Source organism: Fukomys damarensis, unplaced genomic scaffold, assembly GCF_012274545.1.
Source record: "Fukomys damarensis isolate Sample0158 unplaced genomic scaffold, DMR_v1.0_HiC HiC_scaffold_5, whole genome shotgun sequence".
NCBI lineage: Eukaryota > Metazoa > Chordata > Mammalia > Rodentia > Bathyergidae > Fukomys > Fukomys damarensis.
This window is the reverse complement of record NW_022900917.1, coordinates 33,421,061-33,432,573: the sequence shown is the minus strand read 5'-3', so window position 1 is coordinate 33,432,573 and position 11,513 is coordinate 33,421,061. Positions and strand designations below refer to the sequence as shown.

At 34.6% G+C, this 11,513-nt stretch overlaps 1 long non-coding RNA gene across 1 annotated transcript in view; it reads left to right on the top strand.

Moving 5' to 3' along the window:
* LOC104853356 overlaps positions 1-6,976 on the top strand; it is a 77,766-nt gene extending 70,790 nt beyond the window's left edge. The window contains exon 4 of the long non-coding RNA XR_002024942.2: positions 6,745-6,976. This is a non-coding gene — a long non-coding RNA (uncharacterized LOC104853356). The remainder of the gene's footprint in view (positions 1-6,744) is intronic.
* Positions 6,977-11,513: the final 4,537 nt, after the last annotated feature.

Genomic DNA, 11,513 nt, shown 5'->3' with positions numbered 1-11,513 from the left:
TATATATATGGCTGAAATTGATTAGAGAGATGAGTAAGAAAGGCCCAATTATTTGCAAAAGGAATCATACATTGATTGGAATAGGAGAGTGATAAAGAAAAGAAAATATATAAAATTACTTTGAGTATTCTAATATATGGGATCAAGGGCAAATTTGTCATAATTACAAAAATTCTGGAATTTGTTTTGGAGCTCTGATATGAAGAGGCCGTTGCTTAAATATCTTTGAGAAAGTCTATGTGCTTAATGTAATGCATAAAAAGTAAATTAATCTATGTTTTAACATATAAAACCAGTAGTAAACTTAAAAGTATGTATGGATAAACCAAATTATCTATCTATAGAAAGTGAACAGTTGTTTTTTTATCACATTATTTTTCATATATTAAGTAGCTCTGTAGATAAGCTATGATCAGGAAAGCAACTGCTTTGTCAACTCTGTGTTTTAGTATGTCCATTAGCTATTTGGTTCAATTATTTAATGGAGAAGAATAGTGAGGAGAAAACATTTTAAATTAATTTTAAGCTATTTTTAAAATCTAGCTCTAGATCTTAATGAACCAGATATATAGACCCCTTGTTAAATAGCATTAGTGAATTTAGTTCCAATTAAATGGGTTTCTAATTTGCAAAAAAACTGGAACTAGTTTTACCATTCTAATTATATATATATTAGATATGTAGACTGTTTTTAGATTAATTAAAGATTTTACCTTATTAATTTAGCCAGTACAGTGAACATAATTATTAAAAAAACTTAGAAAAAGTCATATTTGTATGATATTTGTAATCTGATTATTCTCAGCAACCAACAATACTGACTTTTATTTATCTGAAGCTTTGCAGACATGATGGAAAGCTACTTTCCAAGATCAAGTGTCTTTGTGGATTTCAAGGGAGTTTCCACAAAACAATCTCCCACAGAAATCTTTCAGGCAAGTTGTTTAATGTCAAGTGTAACAGACTCAGTAATTGAATCTTTATCCAGCATGGAGATGAGATGGCCTCTGATCTAGTATTACAGCAATAAAAACATGTCACAGGTCAGTAGGAGCAGTTAAATTAGATGGAGTATTTGCTCTGTGTGTGTGTGTGTGTGTGTGTGTGTGTGTGTGTGTGTACACACAGGCAGTAGCTTTATGATGCTGAAATCCAATCTATAGTGTTCAGCAAGGTATCATAAATGGCCTCAAGCTAGAGTTAATGGAGATTGATGTTTCCATCTTAAATATGTTATAGTATACTTTGGTATAGTATAGTGTAACAGGATATTTTCTAGTTCTTTAGATGTCAAAAAAGATTCTGATTAATCACTGGATTATTAAACCCTCACTGAGTAAAATGGAATAGTTTTAAGAAATAGGAGAAAAGCAATCATAATAGAACTGATGGAAATAATTAAGCATAAAAGGAATGGTAATACAGACTTAAATTTAAATTGTCTTGCCACTGTAAATTAAAGATATCTGATTTCTTTAATGATAACTGTGAAAGGAATATTGCTTAAAATGGTTCTATTATAAATTTTCTCATTATGAAATTAATGCAATCTTTTAAAGTGCTAAAAAGAAAATACATGCAGCATTGTCAATTTTTCATAGTAGAACTTAAAGATACCCTAAGATTGCTTCACATTCTTTAGGGAACCCTCAAGTATCATTCTCACAAAACCTCACAGCCAAATACTAGTAGTTGAGTTTGGATTATCACACTGGAGACACATAAACACAAGAGTTCCCAGGTAATTCACACGTCCCTGGACCTGCCCTTGCTCTATGGCTGTTTATGTTCTCCTTAGGATTCTACAGGAAACTTTTGATACCTTTAGTGAATTACTTTCTGAGGCCCCCTCTTCTCCTCCCTCCCTCGCATCTGTCCTTTCTTTCTTCTCTCCCTCTCTGGTCTCCCCCTTCCCTCCTCTCCTTCCTAACTCTTTCCCCCTCCTCCTCTCCCCCTTCCTTCCCTCTTTCCCTGTCTCCATCCTCTTTTCTTTCTTTTGTTTGTGACTTGAGATAGCTTGAAGTTTCTCTTCCTTAGAATGACAACATCAATCTTGGTTTGAAAAAGGGATTGAAGCCAGATCCATATCTCTCACCCTATACTAGACTGAAGTCAAAATGGTTCAAAGATCTAAATATTAAAACTGAAACATTCTGTAGGAAGATAGGGTGAGTAAAACTTGGCCAGGATGTAGGCAAGGACTTTCTGAACAGGAGACCAAATGCACAAAAATAGTATTAAAAAATCAATAAACAAATCGGATTACATCAAATTAAAAAGCTTCTACATAGCAAAGGAACAGCCAATAGAGTGAAAAGAAAATAACCACAAAAAATAGCTAACTGTACTTTGGACAAAATATTAATATTTAGAATATATAAAGAAGTCAAAATTATTAAACCCCCAGAACAAAAGATCTAATCAAAAATAGGCAACTGAAATGAATAGACACTTCTCAGAAGAAGTACAAATGGCCAATAAATACATAAAAAATGCTTAATATCACGAATACTTATAGAAACCACCAATTACAACAACACTGAGATTTCCTCTTCCACTGATAAGAGCGGTCAACACCAAGAAACCAAACAATAATAAATGCTGACAAGGCTTCAGAGGAGCAGGGAGGAGTCCTACATTGTTGGTGGTAGCACAATTCCTAATAGCTAAATCCTGGAGGTGGTGTATATGCCCATCAACAGATAAATGGTAAAGCAACTGTGATATTTATGCACAGTGGAATACTGTCCTGCTATTAAAAAAGGATACATTTGAGTCCTTAGTAGGAAAATGGATGCACTTTGAATTCATAATGTTAAGTGAAATAAATCAGACACATAAGCTTAAATATAGTATGGTTTCTCTTAAATGTTAAATACAAAAGATAACTTAATTAAAGAGAAAAATAAAAGATACATAATAGTAAGGAGATAGACCTTTTTGCAAGTAAGAAGAAGACTAACAAATGTTAGTGGGGGAAGGGATGCAGAAAGAATTAAGATGAGTCGTGTATATGTACCAACTCCCCACAATGAATGCATTCACTATGAACCACAAATATGTAGAATAAAAAAGAAAGCAGGCTGTTTACGAGATTTGTGATTATCAAATTTTTAAAAATCGCTTCTCTTTGAATTCCCATATACAGAAAAAGTGCGAGAAGTTCACGCAACTGGAAGGAGGACCTAGGTGTCTTCCCAGGTGTCTCCTCCACTTTTGACCAGATTTCTCTTTGGTGCCACCGTATCAGGACTCCTGCCATTGGGAGATCTCTCTGGAACTCTGGTCTTTATAGACCATGACTTGAAAATCATCCTAATCTCTCCATCAATCCTCAATCACAGGAGATGTATTTTTTGTTCCTTTCTCTTTAGCTGAGGAACAATCATTGATTACATTAGAAAATAACTTAATTTAAGGAAACAATTTTCTTTATATGAATAATCATTTTCATAAATATGGCCACCAAGGCTAGAGGTATAATTCAGGGGCATAGTGTGTACTACACCCAGAACTAAAACAAAACAGCAACAAAAGGCACCCAAAAGAAGTCAGGGAGGGAGTATGAATTTGCAAATATCTCCCCTTGAGATAAATTGAAGTTGGAAATCTGAAAGCATAATTTCCTCAAAGCCCTTCATGAACCAGGGTTTTCATATTTCTGACCATGCTTCTTGCTTGTTCATATTTTTGGGTATTGTTATTTCATAATGTAGAGCTTGATAAATGAGGAAAAGTATAATCTAATAGAAATAATTGATCACCATTACAGAAGAACTGTTTTTATTAAGTATGTGAAGGAATTATTATTAATATATGCTAATAATTATTAATATCTTTATTTTTTGGAGAGCAAGTAAATATGTTTGCAGAATATATACTTACATTATAGTAATGTAATGAAGCTCCCCTGAAATTTAAGATGTACATGAGAATATAAGCACAAAATGATCCCATTTGTGAAGTCTAGTTTTAATTCCAAAACTTTAAGTTTTAGTTTTTTTTTTAATTGAGTTTATTGGTACATTATAAGGATACTGGTCTCTGTGAGTTTGAGACCAGCCTGGGCTACGTAGTGAGTTCCAGGTCAGTCTCAACTACATAGTGAGACCCTGTCTCAAAAGTAAAAACAAAAATAAATAAATGCATAAATAAATAAGGATCCTGGGCTCTTTGCCTTAAAGAAATGTTCATTTGAAGGCAGACTACACATAGAGACCCTGTCTCAAAAGTAAAAACAAAAATAAATAAATGCATAAATAAATAAGGATCCTGGGCTCTTTGCCTTAAAGAAATGTTCATTTGAAGGCAGGCTAAGTTCTGGGATTGGCAAAGATAACGACATATCGGGTGAGATTAATTAGCATTTCAGAAGAAATCATCACCTTAAAAGTGACATTTTATCTTTAATAGATTATTCTTTCTAGATTAAAAAATAATCTCACTTGGCAGGAATCAGAAGGTCTCCACCATGTTTTATGACCAAAATAAATCTAATGGCCCTTAATTCCCTTGTCATGAAAATAAAGAATCTAAATTCAGGTATTTTGTAGTTATCCTGACTTAGAAATAAATTCTATAAACTAACTTGGGCTTAGAGATGACATGTTGCAAGACTCCGGGTGGCAGCCCATACCTGAGGAGTCAATATTTCAATCAGTTCTTTCTTATTCTCATTGCAGTCATCAGCACCTAGGCCAGATTTTACTAAGCATAGCTAATTTAATTTACAAACACATAAATCCTTTCAAAATGAGAGATGCTGTGATTTCTTAGTTGCTCTTACGAATATAATTTCCATTTTGGAAAATGAATTAGCCAGGAATCAAAATGAAATTTTAAAAAAAACCATAACTACTGAGAAAGAGAAAACACTATAAAACCCATTTTCTGGACTGGGAATTATTAATTTGTTTTAGGAACTCTTTTTCATCTGAGGGTAAATGAAGAACAAAAGTGGAAGTAAGGGAAACATTCTTCCTTCGGACCTTCTCATGAGTGAGCGAGTCCTCTTTGGTTAAATCTGCTTTTAAATTGCTCCTACCTTGGCAAGTCTGTAGTGGTCACTGGTTGCTTTTAATATGATCGATCTAGTTTTTTGCTTCTTTTTAACTGACACACAATAATTGTACATTTTTATGGAGTACAATGTGATGTTTTGATATATGTATACATTGTATAATAATCAAATCAGAGTACTTACCCTTTCCATCACTTTATATGTTTATCATTTCTTTGTGGTTTGAAGATTCCAAAACTTATCTATTATTATTAATATTCAATTTAATATTTTAAAATTCTCCTCCCAAAATTGTTCAGAATCCTATTTTTGGTTCATTTATTCAATAAACCTCTACTAAAATATGCAGCATGATTATGGAAATGTTGATTCTCTTTTTCTTAATTGTCTCCTCAATATGAAGAATGTGCAGTCATTTGTTCAATGAATGAATAATAATAAGACTCCTGCCTGCCTTGGAGAAGAAATAGATTATTGTTACTAAGAGCAAGTTCACTTTAGATCAACAACCAGTGTTAAATCCAAGCAAGCTTAGGTACATGATTTGCAGGGCCCATTACAAAATTAAAGTGAAGCACTTCATGTTAAAATTTATTAGTAATTTTTCATTAACAACAGTCGAGCATTAAATCAAGTGTAGGCTTTTCAAAGTATAGAATATTTCCATATAGCTACAAAGGTGGCATTCTCTTGCTGTTGGCCTGGAATGATTTTGGACAAGTTGATTTACCTTTGTGTGCTTTTGTATATATATATTATCATATTTCTTTGTAGGATTGTTTTGACAATTGAATTATGTATGCAAACATTTCTATATAGTATCTGCTATACAAAAACCAATATATAAATGATCTTGTTATAATAAATATTATTGTCGTAGATAACAGTATTGTGATTGTTGTAATTTATTCCTAGAATATCTACTAAACAGCAGAGGCTTAAAAAATTGTGTTGGGTATTAAAATTTTTTGAGGGGCAGATTTAGCTCAGTGATTCTGCCACTTGCCTTGCAAGAGCAGGGACCCAAGTTCAATCTCTGGTACTAACAAAAGCAAAAATAAAAACAAAATTGTTTTTTGATGTATGGAGGCCATCTACATATGTCAGACACAGCATACAGAGGCATAAATAAAGCTTAAAATTTTTTCAGTTGTCAGATTCAATTGTTGATAAGTAAGTGTGAACTCAAAATATCATAAATATTGGAAGGGAATTAATTGAGGATAGTTTTATCTATAATTTTTGATAAAGTTTTATTTACTAAATTAATTAGTTTTATTATGCAAATACATACTTAAGAGTATAGTTTGTAATGACATTCGCTATTATACAGTAAAGATCTGGAACTAATTCTTAAATGGTCCCTAATAAAAACTGATGAATCCATTTTGTCATTGTTGTCAGGTGAAACTAAAGGAATATTTGCTTTGTCTGTTCCATTTGTGCCATTTCTCTTTTTGTCGTGCTCTTTGCATGTCAAAACCTCTTTTTTTGTTGTTGTTGCTTTTTTAGTACTGGGGATCGTAAGCCTATTTTGCAATAAAGATATTTTCTTGATAAAAAGGCTTTTATTGTTACCAAATTGTGACCTTTAGTCTTGTTACATCTACTTCTTTGGATTAAAAAAAGCCCAGCAGATTACTAAAGCATGCTCTTTAGTTTGTATGAGTGCATCATGGCGGTGGCCTGGGTGCTATATCTGGTCCTTAATCCCTTTCTTTCAGATATACTCCCTTCCTCTGCTTCCTGAAGGCTACGAAGTAAGTGACTTCACCAGACCATGTCCTTCCACCATGACGTTCTGAATTGGGCCCAGCCCACCATGGCTGAATCCTCCCATGAGCCAAATGAACTATTCCTCCTCTATTATTTTTAAGGTGTACAATATAGTGGCATTCACTGATGGACATTTGTGCCTTTACATAACCAATCCTGGTTCTTATTTTTTCCTCATTCCCCTGCCCTCCTTTCCTTCCTTTAAGTTGTGAGTGTTGAGTATTGTGTCCAGCAAAGGTAAAAATGACTAATAGAGAAAATTTACCCAAATTCCATGATGACAAGAGGTAAATTTATCAAATTAAAAATTTTGTTATATTCCTATTAGACTTGAATACAGATCCAGTAAATTCAGCAATTCAATGTTTTTTTAAGCTTCTATTATGTGCCAGATGCTGACTTGCAAAAAAAAAGCAATAGAACAATGAATCAGTATCTCCACTCGCAGCTGATTGCATTCTAATGGGGAGCATAAAGCAGACCAAAGCAAATCAATCATCAATTCAAGTAACAACATGATGTGTGAAGAATAAGAAGTCCAATAGAGAAAGTATACAGGATAAGGGAGGAGAATAACAAGAGAAATCTATTGACAAAGGTGGTTAGGGAAGTACGTATTGTCTGCTGAGGTTGCTGATTTTTTTTCTTTTTTTTTTTCGGGCAGGTTCTCTCTATGTAGTTGACACTGATCTCACTATGTAGCTCAGGCTGGTCTCAAACTCACAGTGATCCTCCTGCCTCAGCCTCCCGAGTTCTGGGATTACAGGCGTGCACCACCATGCCCGGCAAGGTTGCTGATATTAATGATTGTATGTTGATCTTTTCATAAAAGATTTTGCTAACATAAGCAACTTCCTTATTAGCTTAAATAATATTGTAGATTTATATGGAAATTTTATAAATACTATGCAAGAGCAATTTGTATCATCTTTTTGTTTATTCTCTTGTATGGTATTGATAACAGCAGCTTTGTATCTGATTATTTTCAGCTTTAATTGAGTTTATTGGTACATTTTAGGGATACAGTACAGTTACATTCATTGTTGGGATCTTGTACCTCTACATGACAGGTCTTGGCTCTCATTTTTTCCCCTTGTCCCTGCCCTCCCTTCACCCTCTCCTCCCCTCCCCATCTACAAACACTTTATTTCCATCTTTTCATTATCTCACATTTTTTTCTTTTCCCTTATTACCCTTCCCCTACCCGTCCCACCTTCCCTACACCTTTAGCTCCTTTCTTCCCATTTCTAAATGTCAGTACTCTTATTAGGATCTTATATATTATTGTATCTGATTTTAATGGTAACTAATTTTTTATGAATGGACTCATATCCTAGTACCAATCTCACTGTGTGAGTGTTTCAAAAAACCCATATCAAAACCATATACTTCAAATATGTAACAATTGTGCATAAAAGAAATGGGCTATTTTGTAACTCCTTAAATTTCATATTTTTAAAAAGTTCCAGAATACAATGAACCCTCATACACTAGCCTCATGTAGCAACAACTTGGATTATGATTAAAATTTTAGTTATAATTTACTACCAAAATCTTGCATTACAATCCAAATGCTGGCCTCTTGTGATTATAAACAGAACTGCAATGCTAGAAAAACTTGTGCAAGTGTAAGTAAAAATAAGTCTGAGCCCAAATGCGAGTGTTTGGTGACCTGAGTTTGGTCAGTGATTTATATAACCACTACAATTACTGCTATCAAAATGGCCTTTAAAAAGCTAGAAGATAAGCTAAGGAAAGGAAGGTAAAGAAAGCAATCACAACTGAAAAGAAAAAAAAAAAAAGGAAATTGTGGGAAAATATGAGAGTGGCCAGTCTCGCTAAAATGTCCAGTATGTCAAAATCCACCATCTTGACAATCTTATGGAGAAAAGATTTGTATAAGGAAGCTGGTGTTGCTAAAGGTGTTACTCAAATTAGTAAGTCACGATCAACAACTTTAGATGAAGTAGAAAGGCAAATATTAGTGAGGATAAATGAAAGGAAAATGAGAAGTTATGGCCTATCTGAGTCTATAATTTGTGAAAAAGCTAGGGCTATAAATCAGATCTCATAAAGGATAACCCATCAATGAGTGATAATGGGGAAACATTTCACGCCAGTAGGAGTGGTTTCTGTGGGAGCCCGCTGGCATTTGACATTGGAAAAGTAACTTCTTCTACCATTGAGGCATTGACACAATCTATGACTCTATTTCGCTTTTCTGAGACAAGGGTCTCAACTATGCAGATGAGATTGACCTGGAGCTCACTATAATCCAGACTGGTTTTATGGGATTAGGGGCATACACCACCACGCCCGGCTCAAGGACTTTGTTAAATTTGACCTTGTGATGGGAGGAACTCAGATAGCCAAAAATCTGATCTCCTCCCTAATAGTTGCTTGGTGCTTCCTGTTGGCCTGCCTTTAAAAGGAGCTGTTTCTGTGTAATAAATCGGACCTCTTGTCTCCACACTATTGAGTGTGCTGTCCTTTCTGAATCCTCACTCCCCAACTCAGGTACATTCGTGTTGTGATGGCTGGACCACCACAGTTTCACAATTGTAAAGTGAGAATTGGGATTCACAGCATAACTGGGCATGGAAAAGCAGTCAGTGCTGATTAAAGGACTGCTTAAAATTATATACACCACTTCACAGGCTGGCAGATAGACAGTGGTGATGTTGAGCTGGTAGAGGAACTGTCTACAGAGGAACTTCAGTAACTTCTGGCTGAGAAACGAGAATGGCAGCTGAGGAGCTTTCTGAAAAGGAGAGGGAGCATCAACAATCAGTGCAGCAAAGTTCTTCTGAAATAAAGGAAATTCTGAAACATTGGACAGGGCCACGAACATCTGTAGAGAACCACCCACACAGAGAAAAAGACAACTGTGGCATTCACTTGCTTAATGGGAATTTCACGTCAGTCTGCAGAACAGCGCTAAAGAAAAGACAGAAACAGACAACCTTAGACCAGCTTTTAGTTGTGAAAAGGTTGAGACCTAGTGAGCCAGAAGCAAGCCCTAGTGGGCTACAGACACTCCCAAGGAGAGAAAGCACAGCAGAGAGCCAGATTCTTGATGTTCTTATGGAAGGGGACTCTCTTTTCAAACAATAACCACCTTGCATTTCATCCTCCCTTCCTGCAAGCCAAAGATATCAACCTGAATGGTGAGTATAATATGAAATTGTTGTTTCTGGTAAACTAGGAACATTTTATAACTTTTTGATGAATACACTAGGAAAATTATTGATGTTTCTGGTATATTACTCACGTTATACAACCCTTTTTTTATGAAAATGTTAGTTAAGGGGTGCTTTGGGAGGTTCATAATGCATTATGAGTATTTCCACTGTATCTTATAGGAAAAATAGTCCTGATTTATAAGCAACTTGAGTTACTACAAGCCTTCACAAACAAATTGTAATTGTAAGACAAGAGTCCACTGTACTGACTTGACAATGTTTCGGTAAATATATTCATAAGAAAACTTCAAGATTACTTCATTGATATAATTTCACCTCTGAATTGTTCTCATAGACTTTGAGTTCTCTTGACTCCAAATACTGATAAGCAGAGATGTATTTGCTGAGAATTTTATTCATTTATTTTTTTACTCAATATTTTAAAAATTACTAACTCTGAGATAAACTTCAATAATACTTATATTTTTATGGAAAGAGAAAAGGTTTTAATAATTTATAGAATTACACAATAAGTGCTACAAGTAGTTATATGCAAAATATGAGGGAAAGAATACTGAAAAATGCACTCATAAGTAAAATTCAAGCAAGCAGAGGATGTGACACAGTGGTTTGGTTTATAGAGCACATACAATAAATATTAGTAGCAGAGCCAACCAAGTTTGGCCAGATGCAGAAAACGGCACTCATTCTTTAGCCATGAGTTCAGGTTTTTTTTTTTTACCCCATCCAGATACTGAGGAAAACAAAGGATCTTGTGTTCCTAATTATATCTAACAACTCTTGTTTCCCCTGGCTGCTTTGCTATATCCAGGTTTCCAACTTGCTTGATGTTTCTGAGACAATATCTGAGAGCAAAGTAGAAAAAAACAGTATTCAGGAATGGGTGAAAAGAGTTACAGAATTCTCTTTTATTTGTGCATCACTGAACCTGAGAGTTTGTCACAAATTGCTTTTATTAGCCTTAGGACTCAAGGCTTCTGTGGTAGATTGTGTCTCAGTGGTAACTAATGCTGTTCTAGTCTAGTTTAAAGCATTAAATCTGGAAGGAAATCCCTTTTTCTGACGGTGCACAATCAACTATGGATCCTGCTGAAGTATATTGCAATCTCCAGTATTCTAGTGTCTTTAAACATACACCCTATTCATAATGTGTCCCATTCACAAAGCAGCATGAATGAGTCCAACATAATCTTGTACTTAGAATTGAAACCCATCAGTGGTTGCTTTCTGGAGATTTTTCATCCTGTAAATTCAAGTCCACCTGGGCCAAAAGATAAAACTTTCCATGGATCATGTAAATGACACATGTGCATTCCACTCCACACTTGTCGTGGAAAGGCTCTTTAGCCAGTTTTTAGCTCAATGTCACCCAAAGGTTGTTGCTACTCTGTGACTGCTTAAAGAATTAAATTGCAATCTGAGAACCTCAATGAGCCAGCATTAAATTAGTGTCTTCATTTGTTTTTCATTGGTCTTGTCAATGGAAGATTAATGTGCAGTGTTTTCTATACTCA